General features: G+C 42.6%; 1 protein-coding gene across 3 annotated transcripts in view; it reads right to left on the reverse strand.

Moving 5' to 3' along the window:
- ELMO1 (engulfment and cell motility 1) overlaps window positions 1-5,221 on the reverse strand; it is a 523,658-nt gene extending 518,437 nt beyond the window's left edge. Inside the window, exons 1-2 of one of the 3 annotated variants that reach the window (XM_028104850.2) lie at window positions 4,888-5,058; window positions 2,185-2,356 (exon numbers count right to left, since the gene is read on the reverse strand). The gene's annotated coding sequence lies outside the window, so the exon portion shown is untranslated. The other 2 variants (XM_028104852.2, XM_028104849.2) reach the window with 2 other exon arrangements.
- Window positions 5,222-18,069: the final 12,848 nt, after the last annotated feature.

Raw genomic sequence — 18,069 nt, forward strand, 5'->3', positions numbered from 1 at the left:
GGTTGCTGCTGTGGTTAATTCTGTTTGATGAGCCAGCATTCCTTCTCCCACACAGATTCCTACTGGATACTTCACTGTTACTCCACCTTAGGCCAGTGACAGAACTCTGCTCAAACTGTACCTGCACTTATCCTGGGAAAGTGTGGAAAACACAGTTAACTTAATCCTGGATCCTAACAGTGTTCTTCGGGCTTCAGCGCTGGCTCTCATAAATGAGTTCTAATAGTTAACACTCAGACAACCTAAGTCATCGGGGGGATTGCAAACTGCAACACGTGTGTAGGATGCACGCAGGCGTGGCTTTGCTGCACCTGGTAACGTGGTGCTAGGCCTAGTCAAAGGTTGTCATGGCAGCCACACTCTGTTGCCTGGATGGTTGGTCTTCAACATCCTTGTTTTGGACAGAGCTAAAGTTCTCATCCTTTCTCTTCCTTGGCTGCTCCGTCGCAAGCCCAAGTCACCTAAAATGTTTTATCTACTTATGTACATGACAGTGGCTGCCCCCAGAAAACGTGACTACTGTCTTTGCAAACATCCGAAAGTGATTAAAACAGGCATATGGAGAATACTGAGTGTAAACAATGAAAAGTTGAGCAGAGTCAAGTTCCAAAGACCTGAAAAGCTTAAAGACCTCCAAAGCTCTAAACTAAAACTTAGCCAGAAAAGAGTACATTGTGTCATTTTATTCTTAGTAAGATTAAAGAGTTATTTCGGATGAATCTGCTGCCTCTCCATGCCGCTAGGTGACAAACATACCACCTGGATTTCCAGTTTTGCCAATATGGCGGCATCATGACCTGGCGCACCATCAAGTTCTATCAGCAGCAGCATTTTAAAAGTTAAGTCCATGGCTGACGCTTTTACTGCATCTAATTGAACATTTGTAAATAGCAGCTCTTGCAGGAGATTAAACCAACAGCACTTTGTAAGAGGTGGGAGCAGCTAAATATTCCTTAAAGTACGGTCTTGTGAACCACTTTCATCAGAATCCCTAGCAAACTGGTTGAAAATGTAGATTCCTAGGGCCTCCAGAATTATTAAAACACTTTTTTTTTTTACCACATTAAGCAATACATTTGACCTTAAGATTCAGTGTCTGTTTTGTGAAACGCCCTATTTTTCCATTGTACTTTCTTCCACTTCATGTTTTAAACTGCTGGTTTGGACCTGATAAATTGATACTCCAATCTACTCCTGGATTGCAAGCCTAAACTTCAAAAACACCAGACTAGTTAACAAGAAGGAAGCAGAAGCGGAGTTGTGTAATTAGCGGCAAACACTTGAGGCTTTGTGATGCCGAGAGCATTTAGTAATTACCCACCTTTTCCCAATTCAACAGAATGAAGGTCTGAAAAACCAAGCTACCCACTTGGATGGTTTCAAGCATTAAAAAGTGGTTGCAGGTTTCAGTTACAAACCTTAAGGGTACGCACTGTCTTAGATCAGGACAGGAAATGTCTTCCATAGGAATGATTAGCTGTAAACTAAACCTTCACTGTTAAGAAAGATGATAAGGTAAGCAAAGTGTGCACTCCGTAGAGCCCCTTGGCACGGCCCCAGCCACATCCTCTCTGCAAGGACTTCAAAGCACTCCCTTCCTCCGCTTCTCCCCACCCGTTCACACCAAACACCCAAAGGGGGTAAATTACATTAAAACACTTAAGTATTGTCCTATCTCAATACTGTAATTTTATAAATGCTTATGATTTAGAAGCACTATAAAAGCCTCTCATCTGTTATCTCTCTTATTTTTCTTCTCCTAGACATTTCTCTTCTCCCCTGCATCTGCCACCCAGTTTCTTTCTGCCGCCCTGTCCTTCCTCCCTTACCCCTTCTCCCCCTCTGCCTTCACCTCCATCTTCTGGGAGGCAAGCGAGATAGAGTGGCTATCTCTGACTTTACTCCATGCACAGTAATGCTCTTTTTTCTAGGGGAGTATTTCTTTGGCTAAAGCAACGCATGTTTTGAAAAGACTTTCTCCAAGGAGTATGATAAAACAAATACCAGATCTGAAGTGGTTATGCGCTATCAGTAAGTTGTACTGGTTTTCCACTCTCCCAAGGAACCACCTCTCTGTTCCTTTCTTCAGGCTGAAATTCTGAGTCGGCTCAAGCACAAAAGGGTCTGCAAGAGGAGCGGCTGGGCATGGTGGGAAGGACAAAGGAAAAAAAAAAAGCCTATTACCTGGGTTCAGTTGCCGCTGATGCTGCAATATTTTCCCGGTATGTTTCCCATAATATGCATCTCTTATTCAGTCCATCAGCAAGTATTTATTGAGCACCTATTCTGCTGGTAATCAGTCTAGGTTCTGGACCTAGACACAAGACAAGGTCCCTGCCCTCATGGAACTTCCGTCCTAATGGGGGAAACAGACATAATCAAATAAACAAATGAATATATAATGCCAGGGGGTAATAAGTGCTAAGGGGGAAAACTGAGTAACTTAAGAGGACCAGAGAGGGGCTGGTTGCTATTTTACAAGAGGTAATCAGGAAAGGCTGCCTGTAAGCTGAGAACTAGGTGGAGACCTGAAGTGAGCAAGGCAGTGAGCCATCTGGACGTGTTGGGAAAAGTTCTTTGTGCCAAAGGAGTAACTTGTGCAAAGGCCCTGGAGAGAGAAGTTGGTGAAAAAGAAGAATGTAAGGTGGTCAAAATGGCTGCAATTAAAAGCAAGAGAGGCACCGGGGTAACTCACTTTGTCAAGCATCTATTGGTTTCGACTCAGGTCATGATCTCAGGGTTGTGGGATGGAGCCCCGCCTCGGGCTCTCCACTCAGTGCAGAGTCTGTTTGAGATTCTCTCTCTCCCTCTCTCTCTCTCTCTCTCTGCCCCTCCCTCCTGCACTCTCTAAAATCAATCAATCTTAAAAAAAAAAAGGCAGAAAGATAAGACATAGGAGTGGAGGTGGAGATAAGACCATTAATAACACCACCCACCCTGTAGCCCAATGCCTGCTCCTGGATTCCACAAGACCCAGGCCTGGGCCTGCTTGACAACCTCCTTTGCCCTGATATCTACCAAGCTTCTTCCCCAGTTCCCTTCTCTCCTGACCCCCAACCCCCCCACCCTCCACCCCCACCCCCTGCAGAGTTCCAACACTCCAGGTCATTCCCTCACAATTTCCCAATTAGACAACCAGTCCATCTAATTTAAAAAAGAAAAAAAATCTGAGTAATAAATGAAGTAGGAAAAAAGGCAACATTTAACCACAGCCCTCAAGAGAGAGGAAATGTACCATAGTAAAGAGCAGAGGTTCAGAAGGGCAACTGTGGGGGGGGGGGGAAAGCCTGCCACATGACAGCAGGAGATCTGGGCTTCTGAGGTTCTGTAAACTGGGGGAGGATAATCCTTGAAATAACCTTGGGAAGTAGGTACGGACGGGAGATATGAAAAAACCTGACCTGGAGAGGCCCTTAATAGTAGCTGCGGCCAGCCTTTCTGATCTAAAAGTGAACCTGAGCGGGGTTATGTCCCTCTAGCTCCCAAAGTTAACCCTCAAAGAGTTAATGCATAAGTACAGATCATTAATTACTTTTATTTTATAAACAAACAAAAACCTAAATTCTTCCATTGCCCCACCCCCTCTACCCACCCCCAAGTCAGGGGCAGCGCTAAACCAGGAGCCTGCCTCCTCTGCCTATTGAAGCAGAAACCCTTATCTTAGCTTCTCTGAAATGTTGAATATGAGGAATTAGTGTTCTTAGGACCATGGTGCGAGGCACAGGGCATCACAAAATACTCTCAGTGAGTCCCAGGAGCTGTCCAGAGGCCCCCGGGGCCAGGTCACCGGGGGAGGCCAAGCCCTGCAGCTTTAGGTCAACGCAGGTCCGACCGCCAACAACCTCTGCCCGGAGCTGCCAACTTCAAACGGCCCCCAAGCGGGAGAGGGTCACATGGTGGGAAGTCCCTAGCTCTGGAGCCCCTCGCGGTCACACACAAACACACACACACACGCACTCGCTCACACGCTCGCCGCCCTCGCGCGCGCCCGCGACACAACACGGACTTCCCAACCCCAAACACACGCGCGCACCCCCGGGCCAGCTGACTTCTGTATTTCCTCTTCCTCAAAGCTATTCTTGCGATCTCCGCCGCCGCTCGCAGCTCGGATTCCAGGACCCCCAGAGCTCCACTGACCCCTTCTCGGAAGGCGTGCCGTGTGTCCCCCCTTCCATGCCGGGATCTCCCATCGAAGCCTCCCTCCCCCGACGTCGTTCCCGGTCCCAGCCGGGGACCCCAATGGGTCTCCAGGAGGCGGTTATTTACTATCTCCCCCGAGGGTCCCAGCCGCCCCAACCGCTCGCTCCTGCCCCTCTGGGCCCTCCATCCCTCTAGCCCATCGCTGTCCCCTCCCAGGAGCGCGCTGGCCAAGGGATTCCCTCCCATCTGCCAGTGCCGGAGAAAAGCCAGAGTCGGAGCCGCCAGTCCCTTCTCCGGCGCAGCCTCTCGGGTCTCCAACCCCCGAATCCCACACTCTCCGGTCCCCAGTCCCCCGGCGTCAACAGCACTGTCCTCCGGCAGCCCCCACCAGCCGGCCCCGGCCAAATCCTCTCCGCGGGTTCCGGGGCCCGGGGCCCTGCGCTCCATCTCCCGCGCCCGCTCGCTCCGCTCCCACTCCCACACCCGCCGCGGGGCTCTGCCCGGACTTCCCCAACTGCGGAGCGCCCGGGAGCGCCCGCAGCCCTCGCCCCGCAGAGCGCCGCGGCCACCCCCGCTCCAGCCGCGGCGCCCCCAGGGAGGAAACAAAAGTGTCTCCGCGGCGCCCGGAGTTCCCCCCCACCCCCGCGAGCAGGGCGCTTCCTCCGGTGCCCCAGCCCCGGCTCCCTCCCCGGCCGCGCCGAGGTCAGCGAGTCGGGGAGCGGCGCCAGCCCAGGAAACTTTACGAACCTGCCCGGGGTCGCAGGACAGCGGCGGTGGTGGCGAGGGTTCTCCGCGACCAGAGCTCTGGCGACCCGTGACGACTGAAGGGGGGCCAGAGGCTCTGTCCCCCAGCTCAGGGCCGCGGCGGTGTGGGTGGCTCTGCCTCTATCCCGTGCCCATCCTCGCCCGCGCACACGCACTTACACTGGGGATCCGCCGGCTGCTGCGCCGCCGGCTGCCGCTGCTCTCACTTCCTCTTCCTTCCTCCTGCTGGCCAGAGACACATTTTGCATCTGCAAGGCATCCCGAGATCAACCGCGAACTCTCCTCCCGAGCGGACGCTGCGGAGTGGCCGCCGCCGCCCCCGGCACCTGCGCCGGGACACGCGTGGTTGGCGCTTTCACCTCCCGCCCGCACGCTGGAGCCTGCCTACTGCACTTTGCCTGCGGGGCGGTGGCGGGGCGGGGGGAGAGGGTGCCCTCGACTTTTTGAAGTCCCCCGACTTAAAAAGAAGGAAAATGTCAAACACCGTGCACGCCTCAGATCGGCTATAAATAATATGTGTGCAGAGCATGACTTCTCGGATGAGCTCACACGCGGCGCTTTGCAGGCACTAATTAACTCCGTCACCGTCATAGCGCCACCTCCGGGAGGCCGAGAGCGCGTGGCATCTTTTTATATGCTTTCATTTTTGGCAGCTGGTTTGGAATTTCGAGGGGAAACTTTGGTGGGTTGTTTTAAAGCTACTTTTAAAAAGGCTGATGTGTTTGTTCTGCCGCTCTGCCTCTACCCTTGAGCAGCTTGGCGAAAATAACAGAACCCTTCCTCCCTCTTACAGTCACCTATGCATTTACACGGTTTATTTCTAATTGCCGGGGACTCCCTAACTTGGCATAACTTTGCATAAAGCAAGACTTTCTACCCCCAGTTTGGTATTTGGAGTACACGATTTAATGCAACCTACTTCAGTGATTTTCAAAGTAAAAATAAAAAACTAACTCCCAGCGTAGCTACCAGGAGGGAAATAACAGTCGTTGGAAGGTTGCAGGAGAAACACCTGTCCTCTCCCAAATCAGAAATATCTACATTGGCTCTGCGGGAAAAGACAAAGGCGGTTACTAATGCATTCCCTCCAAACTGGCAAAGGAGATAAATCTGGAGCAGGGAGGCACTGGAATCTAAGGTAGAAGGCAAAACTCCTCTTTAAATTGCAGTCCCACCCCCTCCCCCAAGATTTAAATTTTAACCCTGTGCTGGCTGTTCATTAGCAGCCAAGAGCCCCAAGCAACTCTTGAACACTTTAAATGTGGCTAGTCCTGAGATGTTCTGTAAGTGTAGAATGGACACAGGACTCAGTGTGAAAAACAGAAGGTAAAATAGCTTGTTAATAATTTTTATGTTGATGACATCATTTCAACAAATGATATTAGTTTAAGATATGATGAGTCAGTTGGGTTATTGTATTGGGTTAAAATGTAAATATATATAATTTAAAATATTTTCACTAGTTTCTTTTTACATTTAAAAAAAATGTTTTAAGATTCCATTTTTTAAGTGGTCTCTACACCCAACATGGGGCTCAAACTCACAACCAGGAGATCAAGAGTCCCATGCTCCACCAACTGAGCCAACCAGGCGTTTTACATTTTTAATGTGACTAATAGAAAAATAAGATTACACATATGGCTCTCATTAGTGGCTCACACTAGTGGCTTATATTTCTAATGAAAAGCCCTGATCTGACCTCTTATTATATGCATAACCTCTGGAGGCAATATTAGTAGCAGGAAGACTTGGGTCCAGACCATTTTAAGCCAATAACTTAGAACAGCATGATTCCAGAAAAGTAATTTACCTTCTCTATTTCTTCATCTGTAAAATGATGATATAATAACAGTAAACAGGGTAACTATCAAAATGAAGTAATTTAATAAGCAGTCAGTAAATGGAGCCTTTACTAAATGATGCTCTGAGGCACTTGTAATGATAACTAAGAATTTGATCCACAACTTCTTAGCTAAGGCATATAAAGATTTTAACTATAGTGCAGACATTGTGAGCACTCGGTAAATGTTAGCTGTCGTAATTGTTCCAAGAGTAAATAAGGAACTCTGTGTCTCCTCTTGCAAAGCAATTAGACAAATCCACCTCCTTATAACCTTTGGTCCCAGCTCTGCCCTCTGCAGTTAACATGGAGTAAGTCACATCCTTCCTCCAAGAGATAACCTTAGAGATAGATCTTTGAAGACAGACATCGAATCCCATCTAAACATTCTCTCCTGAGGATTAAATGTTCTCGGTTACTCTAACTCCTTTTCGTATCCTATGGTTTCAAATCTCTCTCCTCTCAGCCATCTTTCCCTTGAAGGATGCCAGTCTCGGCTTTTAAAAAAAAAATTAGTTGTCACATAAATTAATTAACCATTAAAAACAATTAATACAGCCTGAGGTCTTGTCAGTTCTTTCTCAAATGCATCTATCTCACTGCTGATCCAATGACAAAGCAAAGACTGGAAATTCTTTGCTATGTTACTGTTAGGCCATGTCTGTGCTTATGGGATTGATATCTGGGACCAAAGCCCCTGGTCCACCTTCTGGAAGTCTTTTCAGATTTGAAGCAGGCACCCAGTTTCTCCCCACATCCACAGATTAGGTAAGAATACTAGGGTTCTGGATGACACCCACTAATGGGCTCTCTCTGCCATGCTGAGGATCAGATTCTTTGGGTTCACTAGTTCCTCTTATTTTTCTTCCTTTTCCTTCCCCCGCACCCTGCCCACCTTACTTATATTCCACAAATGCTATAGGGTGAGACCCTTTTCTTAACCTCCAATTTTTTTCCTGTTAAGCATTGGGTCTAAGGGTCTGTCTGAGGTTTCTTCTTTAGTCATCCAGATTCTAACTCGTCCATTAACTTTATCTATGGCCTACAGTATTAGGAGATAAAATGTCCCCTTCCTTCTATCTAGAACCTATATTTTTTTAAATTATTATGTTATGTTAATCCCCATACATTACATTGTTAGTTTTTGATGTAGTGTTCCATGATTCATTGTTTTCGTATAACACCGAGTGCAGTATGTGCCCTCCTTAATACCCATCACTGGGCTAACCCATCCCCCCAACCCCTCCCCTCTAGAACCTTCAGTTTGTTTCTCAGAGTCCATAGTCTCTCATGGTTCGTCTCCCCCTCCAATTCCCCCCCTCCCTTCCGCAGGAAGAATGAAGGGAGGGAAATGGAAGCTGTATTTCTAATCACTTTTCCTAATAAGGGGCAGGGTCCTGGCAAACCCTCTTAGAGAATAGCTCACACTCTGGATTTGTCCATTTCTTATGGTGTCATTTCACTTCACCCTTTATCCTTTGTGCTTTTTCCGTAGGAGTTGAGCTTCAGGTTAATCATTTTTGGTAGAGTGATATGGGCACTCGACACCACATCACACTGGTATATGCATTGTCAGTCTGTGCCACTCATGGTGGTACTAACTTTAACCACTTGGGAAGTGTCACCACAACTAGATCACTCCAGTGAAAAAGTGCATTTTCCCTGTATAATTAATAAGAAATCTGCCCTAGTGGGGCGCCTGGGTGGCGCAGTTGGTTGGGCTTCTGACTTGGTTTCGGGTCAGGTGGTGATCTCAGGGTCATGGGATTGAGCCCCACATCGGGCTCCGTGTTCAGCACAGAGTCTACTTGAGATTCTCTCCCCCCCCTCCGACCCTCCCGCTTGAGCGTGCTCACTCTCCCTCATTCTTTCTCTCTCTCTCTCTACCTCAAATAAATAAATAAATAAATAAATAAATAAATAAATAAATAAATAAATAAATCATTAAAAAAAGACATGTGTGGGGATACTTTGCACTACGTGAATATCCTATTCCACAACGCTCTTTTACCCAGTGGTTTTAGCATCTTCTGATAATTCTCCCCACTTACCGTTTGATTCCAGCTTGCTTCCTATTTACTTTAGTTTGTTTCCCTAGTTCTGAATTCCAGTAACCATATCTTACTTCTCTCCCACCTCCAGGCCCCCTGGAATTGCCTCCCTTCCCCCTACTCTCACCTGGCTTTGGACCTCTGTTTTTAAGTTCTCTTTTAGAATGAACTCGTATCTCCAATCCTATTGTCTTTCATTGTTTTTGCTCCAGTCTTTCTCCCTACAACCAGGAAAGTACTGTCTCCTTCAAGGGTGAGAGGATTTGGGGACACACATTGGGCTAAAAGGTCTTATTTCCATCCGGACATGCCCTTTGCTATATCAGCACTACATACTTTCTGGAAGATTGCAGAGGGCTCCTAGCAGGGCATTGGGAGAAAATATCACAGTGTATTTTGTCATGAAAGAATCCCAAGAAAAACAAAGAAATTGTTTCTTGTTTGCTTTCTGCTATTGGAGATAATTTCAACTTCATGTCTTACCAATTAGTGGAGTCAAGAGAATTTTGCTGTCAGTTTTCCTGCAGAATTTCCACACCTCAGGCTCTGTGCTCTTTCCTTCTGCATTTACAGGGCTAAGTTTTATGTGGGGCCCCAAAGAAGAACAGGGCACACATCTATGTAAAGATCACAAACCAAGAAAAGGGGGATCTGCGTATTACAAACTTGATGTCAAGTAGGTGAGACTCACATCCCTGGTGTTATAACGCTCCAATCAGCTTTCTGAAGTTTGAAGCTTTGGTAAGTTTCTTTCAAGTTTCCTCTATTTTCACCTTTGGGGTTCATTACTCTTCTATACCTTGGTTCTTTGGGCATGTATTATCCCTACTTTACTCTTTTTACTATCCCCTATAAACAAATTTATTTTTCAGCACTTCCTTGTTTTCTTCTATTCTGAGCAACAGATTCTCCCCACCTCAGGGTTAAAAATGTTCTCTTAAACCTTGAAAAGTTTTCTGGTGCCCCTTTGCAATCAATCCTTCTCTTGCACTCACCAAGCCCTAGGCAATCACCGATCTGCTCTGTGACACTAAGAAAGCTTTACCTTTTCTAGAAATACACATACATGGAATCATAGAGCATGTATTCTTTTAGGTCTTGCCCTTTTAGCATGTGTGATATTTACATCAGTAATTCCTTTCTTTTTTCTGCTGAGTGGTATTGCGCTCTACAGATTATTTATTTATTCATGTGTGGTTGGCCATTTGGATTGCTTCTGGTTTTTAGCTAGTATGAGTGAAACTGCTACAAACATTCATGTAGTCTGTATGTGAACATATATTTTCATTTCTCTTGTACCATTTATGCTTATGGCAATGATTCCATGGATGCATAAATTTGTCAAAACTCATCAAAAACATAAACTTAAAATTAGTACATTTCGTCCTTCACTGGCTAAGCAAACTGGGGTGATCTATGTCATGGAATATTACTCGGCAATAAAAAGGAATGAACTATTGGTTTTTATAGCAATTTGGATGAATTACCAGGGAATCATGCTGAGTGAAAAAAATCCTACCCTTAAAAGTCCACATACCATCTGATTCTATTTAAATGCCATTCCTGAAATGATAAAACTGTTGAAATGGAGAACAGATTTGTGGTTGCCAGGGGTCAGAGATGGTGGAGTGGGAAAGTGAGGGAAGCCGAGGCATATGGCTGTATAATGCCACATGAGGGATCCTTGTGGTGATAGAACTGCTCTTTATCTTGACTGTGTCAATGTCAATATTCTGGTTGTGAGGGGAGCCTGGGTGGCTCAGATGGTTAAGCGTCTGCCTTCAGCTCAGGTCATGATCCCAGGGTCCTGGGATCGAGCCCCGCATCCGGCTCTTGGCTCAGCAGGGAGCCCGCTTCTCCCTCTCCCTCTGCTCATTCTCTCTCTCTCTGTATCTCTGTGTCTCAAGTGAATAAATAAAATCTTGAAAAAAAATATTCTGGTTGTGATATTGCACAGTACAGTAGTACAGTATAGTATACACTACATTTTACGATAATACTAGAATACAGTATTCACAATCAAGATTTTGACATCGATATAGTCAAGAACAGTTGCACAATAGTACAATATTGTGATATTTTACTATAGTTTCACCATTGGAGGAACTTGGATAAATGGTTCAAGGAATATTTCTGTATTACTTCTTACAACTATGTGTGAATGTACAACTATCTCAAAATAAAAATCTTTAATTTTTAAAAAACGTGAATTAAAAAAAAGAAGATAGCAGGAGGGGAAGAATGAAGGGGAGTAAGTCGGAGGGGAAGACGAACCATGAGAGATGATGGACTCTGAAAAACAAACTGAGGGTTCTAGAGGGGAGGGGGGTGGGGGATGGGTTAGCCTGGTGATGGGTATTAAAGAGTGCTCCACGTTCTGCGTGGAGCACTGGGTGTTATGCACAAACAATGAATCATGGAACACTACATCAAAAACTAATGATGTAATGTATGGTGATTAACATAACAATAAAAATTTTAAAGAAAAAAAGGTGAATTTTATTGTATATAAATTATGCCTCATTAAAATGGATTTTTAAAAAGCTCTTCTTTTGGTCTATAGAACACCCAGTAGTACCCTCCAGAGACCACTCAGAATTCTCCTGAAACACTGTTCCCTCTTTGTCCAGGCATATGACACACTAATTAGACACACTGAGCCATTTTTTTCTTCCACCTTTTTCCTTACATCATCTCCAAAAATCATAATGCCATCTTCCAACTTCCCCTCCTGGGTCACCGTGTACAATTCAGGGGGTTAGCACACCTCAGCTCACCTACCAGCGTGGTCTCTCCAAAGACATATATACCTAGAGATATTTGGCTCATCTGTAGTTTTATATACATTGATTTTTTTGGATTTAGGACCCAGATTGATTGAAGTTTACTTTCAACTCTCCAAGATCCACCATGCCATCAATTTTATTTCAAGACAATGTCCCAATTTTTGCAGTTCTTTGTCAACACTCTATATTGTTTGCTCCCAAATATGACCTTATCTCTTCTTTTTTCTTCTTCTTCTTTCATTTCAAAGGAAAAAAGGGGTGGAGGGATTAAATGTGAAAAGATCATTAAAAACAGAGTAGTAATTTTACTATTAATTGCCAATTTTAAGGCTTTGAACTTGATATGGTTCTTAAGACTTACATAAAAAAAGTTTTGCTAAATATTCAGATGAAATATGGAGGCAGTACAATATTAGATCTCATATTAATACAATAGCATTTATGACCAAGAACAGTAATTACTCACTTCCAAGTATGTGGATTTGTTCCCCTAATGAGTCTAGTATTGGGGGCATGAATGGGGAAAGTAAAAGGCAAGTAGGATTCCCTATATTTTTGCCTGATGGCAAAAATCTTAAATAGCATTTTGTTTCCATGAGCAAAATGTTTTAGATGAACCTAAAGAAGGTAGGCCTACTTTTCTGGAAAATAGACTATGAATTTGATTATAAATCTGAGGTAGGTTACATGAATAACATAATTATATATCTTAAATACTCATAATTAAGTTGAAATCCTCTTTAGTTTGCATGTACACTTATGAAAATAGGAAAGTTTTATGATATTTGAGGAAAATAATCTGTGGTTTATTCCAAAAAGACTAATTATAAAGGAAACATATTTCAGCATTTTAGACAGTGGGTTAGGGGTATGTTACTTTTTTTAAGATTTTATTTATTTATTCATCTGAGAGAGAGAGAGAGAGCTTGAGCATGGGGAGGGGCAGTGGGGAAGGGAGAGGAAGAGGGAAAGGGAGAGAATCCCAAGCAGACTCTGTACTGACCATGGAGTCCAACACAGGGCTCCATCCCACAACCCCAACATCATGACCCGAGCCAAAACCAAGAGTAGGATGCTCAACTGACTGAGGAACCCAGGCACCCCGGGTTACTTTTAATTTAATTAAGATAAAAAGTAAAACAATCTAGTCTGAAATTCCTAATCTAGAGAGACAAGAACTAAGTCAAGGAAGGGCTTTTATTTGTGTTCAATTCACATCAACTAAAGGAAATATATTTTTAAATATCCTCATTTTAAGGATGAAACACAGACTCAAAGAGGTTAAGTGACCTGCCAAATTCATATAAAGTGGCAGATGATGATTGAAAGCAGATTTTTCAATCCAGAACCATGATCATCCATACCACACTTCTACAGCTGACTTACGGTGACTGCTGAAGACTTGGATTTGAAGGCTATCAGATGATAAATTGTGTTTGGGGAAAAGTACCTCTGCAATTATTGAAATGAAACAGAACTGGTATATTACTGTATATTACAAACCTACAGAACATGGAACTTGCTTTAACATTAGTCACAGTCATACTGGGTGCCATTTTGGATCAGGGACTATATATAAATAAGCCCTAGCCCATATTCTGTTTTACTTCATTCCTTACAAGAAGGAAAGAGAGGAATTTGACTATTTTATCTGGTGAAATTTACTCTAAATAAGGTTTGCTTTAGAAACCATCACGGAGATGACAATTCAACAAGCATTAGCAGGATGAGAGGATATATATAATTAAAGTAAAGGTGGAGGCATTCTAAACATACTGTTTTTCATCCCTCTGCTTTCATTTAAATATATTTTGAAACCATTTCAAGGTTAATAAATACAGATTTGTGTCATGACAATCACTTCATAGTATTTCATCTTATGGATTATTGTTGGATATTTAGTTTTACAATTTTTTCTCTATTATAAAGAACAGTTCAGTTAGCATCTTTGCACATACAATTTTAAACACTTTTTCTATTATTTCTTTAATAAATTCCCAGGAGTGAAATTGTTGGGTCAAAAGATGGATGTATTTTATTTGTTGCTACATATCACCAAATTGCCTTCCAGAAATACTGTATCAAAGCAATAAACTTATAACTGATCTTCCTGCTTCTATTCCCTCTCTTTTCAACCCATACTACACATTCCCAGGTTAATGTCCCCAATGAACTACTTTATTTGTGTCTAAAAACATAAAGGTTACCTATCCCTACAAATAATTCTAAACTCTAACACTCAATGCTTTCTGCTCTCAAGCTTGCCTATCTCTTACGATTTTATCTCTCTTCCTTTTCTACATAATTTCTAGGATTTAGTCAAATATGTCCACCAGACAAGCCCATTTTGGAAAAGAAAGTCCTGTATTCCTTTAATGTCAGCCTCACAAACCTTTCTAATTTATTGATATCTTCACTTATCTTTACCTATTTTCTTTCTCTGAGAAAGAAATTTTCATCCCATACTCCATTCCTTATTTTAACTTAAATGTAAATATTCAAATTTAAGCATAAAGAAAAAGTCATGTAAGTTAACCCTAGGAGATCACTGAGGAGGCTCTGTCAATAGTCCAGGAACAGACGGAGAAGGTCCCTTTCCCCTCACACTCATCCTTTTCCCTACTGCTAGATCTCCATTTCTATGAGATGGGTCTAATTATATCACTACCCTTTTTTTTCTTTTTCTTTTAAGCCTCCAATAGTTTGTCACTGTATACTAACAATAATCCAACTATGAACCATACACAGCTCTTAATAGCCACTTTTCAGATTCACCTGCGGGACAGAGGCACACATGTGTCCAGAAACTCCACACCCACCTGAACCCTCCTGTTTCCAAAGGCATCAAATGCTTTAATGCATCTCTGCCTCTGCTTTTGTCCATCCTAATGACAGAAAACAAAGACAATTGAAAAGCAAACCATTAGTGAGGAAAATACTTGGAAATATTTGTTACAAATATGATAATGGATTATGATTCTTGATATACAATGAACTCAAACACATCATTAAAATGCTAGCGCGCCAAAAAGCAAATGAACAAGGGATATTAAAAGATTATTCAAAAAAGGGAAAATGCAGGTGGCAATGGAATACTAATGGAATTTAAGTAAAGAACTCAAAGAATTCAAAAACTATGAGTAACTGTTTTATTCATCGAACTAATAAATATATATATATATATTTTAAAAATGACTATGGTAGTCTAGAGTTTAGTGAGACAGACACACCTATATGTTCCTTGAAGAAGTAGAAATTGCTGCAGTCTTTCTGGAAAATCATTTAAAAAGAGCCCTAAATATGTCCCTGTCTTTTGATCCAGAAGCATCACTCACTCTGGCGATGTTTTTAATTTTTTTATTTTGAAGTAGGCTCCAAGCCCAGCGTGAAGTCCAAAGCAGGGCTTAAGCTCACAACACTCAGATCAAGACCTGAGCTAAGATCTAGAGTGAGATGCTTCACCGACTGAGCCACTCAGGCACTCCCACTCACTCTGGTATTGTATACTTAAAATAATTAGAGAAAAAGACAAACATGGTTGGCACTAAAGTGTTTATCCCAAGTCATCTTATAAGCTACAACAATCAAAAATTGCCCTGAACTCAAATGGTCAAAAAAGGGTAATGCTTAAATAGGTTGCTGTTTATCCATATACTGGAATATTAAACATTCGTCAAAATGACCTGTATATATGAAGAATTTTTAATGATGTTGAAAATTAAATAATGTGGCAGGAAACATGACATATCACTGAATGAAAAAAGAGACAGACTTTTATATGTACATTATATTTGTATCTATGTACAGTATCAATTGTATAAATGCATACCCAGAAATAACAGTGCTCCCTGAGAATGAATTATGTGTTTGTTGTACTTCTTTTCTTTGCAATTTAAACAGTGGGCAACATATTTCCTTTAAAATTTGCAAAAATTAAACAAAAACCACCTATATTACACCTTTGCAATGCAGTCTTTCACACTATTCACTACTCTTTTTTTCTGTTCTCACAACCACCTTGCTTTGGCATCTATCACTCCTGTGGCACTTCGCAAGTAAGCCAAGGAACTCATTTTCCTCCTGATGATCAAAAATTCCTCAGAAGCTTGAACTGCCTCTTTTGCAATGCTACGTGCTTTGAAAAACTCAAAACCATTTGTGAGATGACTAAATGCATGGATGACTGCATGACTGTGTGCCTTAAACATTTCTTAGAGTTGAGTTGTGTCTCTTTGCTCTCTGAATGAGTACAGCAGCTATTGGTTTGGAGAGCCAAGTGGGTTCTGTTTTAAGGGGGCATTCATCCTGTGCAGGCTCACTCTCCATCTGTCTTTTCTTTACATGTACACATTTGGGGATCTCTTTAGACAATGTGTGAGACTCAACATTTCTACCTGGATGTTGCCTTAACCACTGATGGGATATGGGTTCTGGTTAGTCAAATGTTTGGAGAACCTACTTTATTTTAAAACATACCTAGAAATTATTGCTATAAGCACATTTTCATAAATCCCATAAATAAAGGACATACTACTTCTACTCAGACACTTCCTTTATGAATGTTTGGGGCATATTGTTAGAGACCTTTAGAATATTAAATCTTAAATATTCCAGATTTAGTGGGACATTGATGGCATTTCCTAAATCTCTTTCCTGCTTGCATTAAAAAGGTGTGTGGGGGGGGGTAGAGGGATCACATCAAAAGCCTCCATCATTTATTCTCACCAGCAGAATTCTCTAAATTACTGCTGAGGATTATTTAACAAAAGCATTCATCTTGTTACCAAAATTATGAGTGAACTGAGAAAGACCATTTTTCTGTAAATGAGGATGACTTAGATTCTGGTTTTTATCCTATGTCATTAATACCTTCTCTTTTATCTCCAACTCTTGTTTTGCAAAGTTTAGGAATGCATACTCTGAAGTCAAAACTTGGGTTCCAATCCAGCCTGTACCACTTTCTAAGTCTCTGGTCTGATGTAATCTCTTAACTCTCTAAGACTTGGACTCCTCATCTATAAGATGGGATAATCAGAGCCCCTGCTTCATAGGGCTGTTATGAGTGCTGAATAAAATCATATATTTTATTTGGGCAAGTTTCAATTGTTCCTAAGATGTCAGCTATTATTTATTTAGCTGTGCAGGATAGAACAGAAACTAACAAAACAAGTGCTATGATTAACAGAGACTTCTCTCTACTCACACCATTTATTATAAATATTACTATTTGATTCTTCTTATATTTTGAGTAGTCTTGGAAAGAAGTATTGTAATGTGTTCAAAAACCTATGTCTTGTATATGTTGTGGAGATAGGCAGAAAGTAATTTCTCTGCTCTCCTTCACAGCAAAATTTCTCAAAGCTACTCCCCGCATCATCTCTCCTTCCTCACTTAGACCCCCTCTACAATCCATTCCAATCTAACTTCTGTTCCTGACACCCCATCGAAACTGCTTTGGACAAGGCCACCAACCAGCTGGGCTGGATCAGCTCGGAAGGAAACCCGTCCTCATTTATTCCACTCCCAGCAGCATTCCACACACTGGGCTGTTCGCTCCTTCTCAAGTACTTTCCTTTCGTTTTCCTTCAAATCACACTCCCCAACATTACTGGCCCCTTCTTCTCAAGCTCCTTTGTTAGCTTTCCCTCTTCCATCTGACCTCCAAACATTTGGTTGCCTCAGGACTTGGCCTGAGTCCTATTCCAGGTCCTTCCAAAGTAATCCATTCCTAGCCCATAGCCTTAAATACTATGTATATAAGAATATCTTTCAAACTAAATCTCTGAGCCAGACATTTCTCATGAACTGCAAGCTCATAAATCCACCTGCCTGTTTGATTCTTTCACTTCAAACATACTGTGTCTAAAACCCAATTGTTCCAACACCCCTCGCCCCACCTTCTTCCCAACTTCAGTAAAATGGCACTCCTATCCACCCAAAACATGTCTCATGCCAATTTACTTCCCCAGTGAAGAATTTTCATTTCTTTTAAAAATAAAAATGAGGTAATGTCACTTCCCTATTTAAAACTCTTGAATGGTAACTCATGACTAATGGATTTAATCAAAATTTCCCACTGACTGCTGGGCCATCACAACCTGGGTCCCTCTGCCTAAGTGACAGCTCATGCCACCCTTCTCCCTTGTGGGGGATTCTCACCCTCTGCTTGAGACATGCTAAACTTTTCTTTTCCTTGAACAGAGAGGGATTGTGTCTTCCTTAGGACTTTTGCATCTGCTCTCTTCTCTGCCTGGAAGGCAGTTGCCCAGTTTCTACATGTCTAGCTCCTTCTTGTACTTTGGACCGTGGCCTTAGTTTGCCCTCCAATAGGTCTGCCTTGACTACCTATATAAAGTAGACCCCCCCCCAACACACACACACTTCATGAATATCATTCCATCTATTTTGATCATGGTTCTGTCAAAACTAATCGTTATCTTATTAGATAAGCTCTGGAGCTCCATGAAGACAGTACCATGTCATAGTT

Source organism: Eumetopias jubatus, unplaced genomic scaffold (genome assembly GCF_037043125.1).
Source record: "Eumetopias jubatus isolate StellerSeaLion01/CBP00866 unplaced genomic scaffold, mEumJub1_p1.0 scaffold_14, whole genome shotgun sequence".
NCBI classification, from domain to species: domain Eukaryota; kingdom Metazoa; phylum Chordata; class Mammalia; order Carnivora; family Otariidae; genus Eumetopias; species Eumetopias jubatus.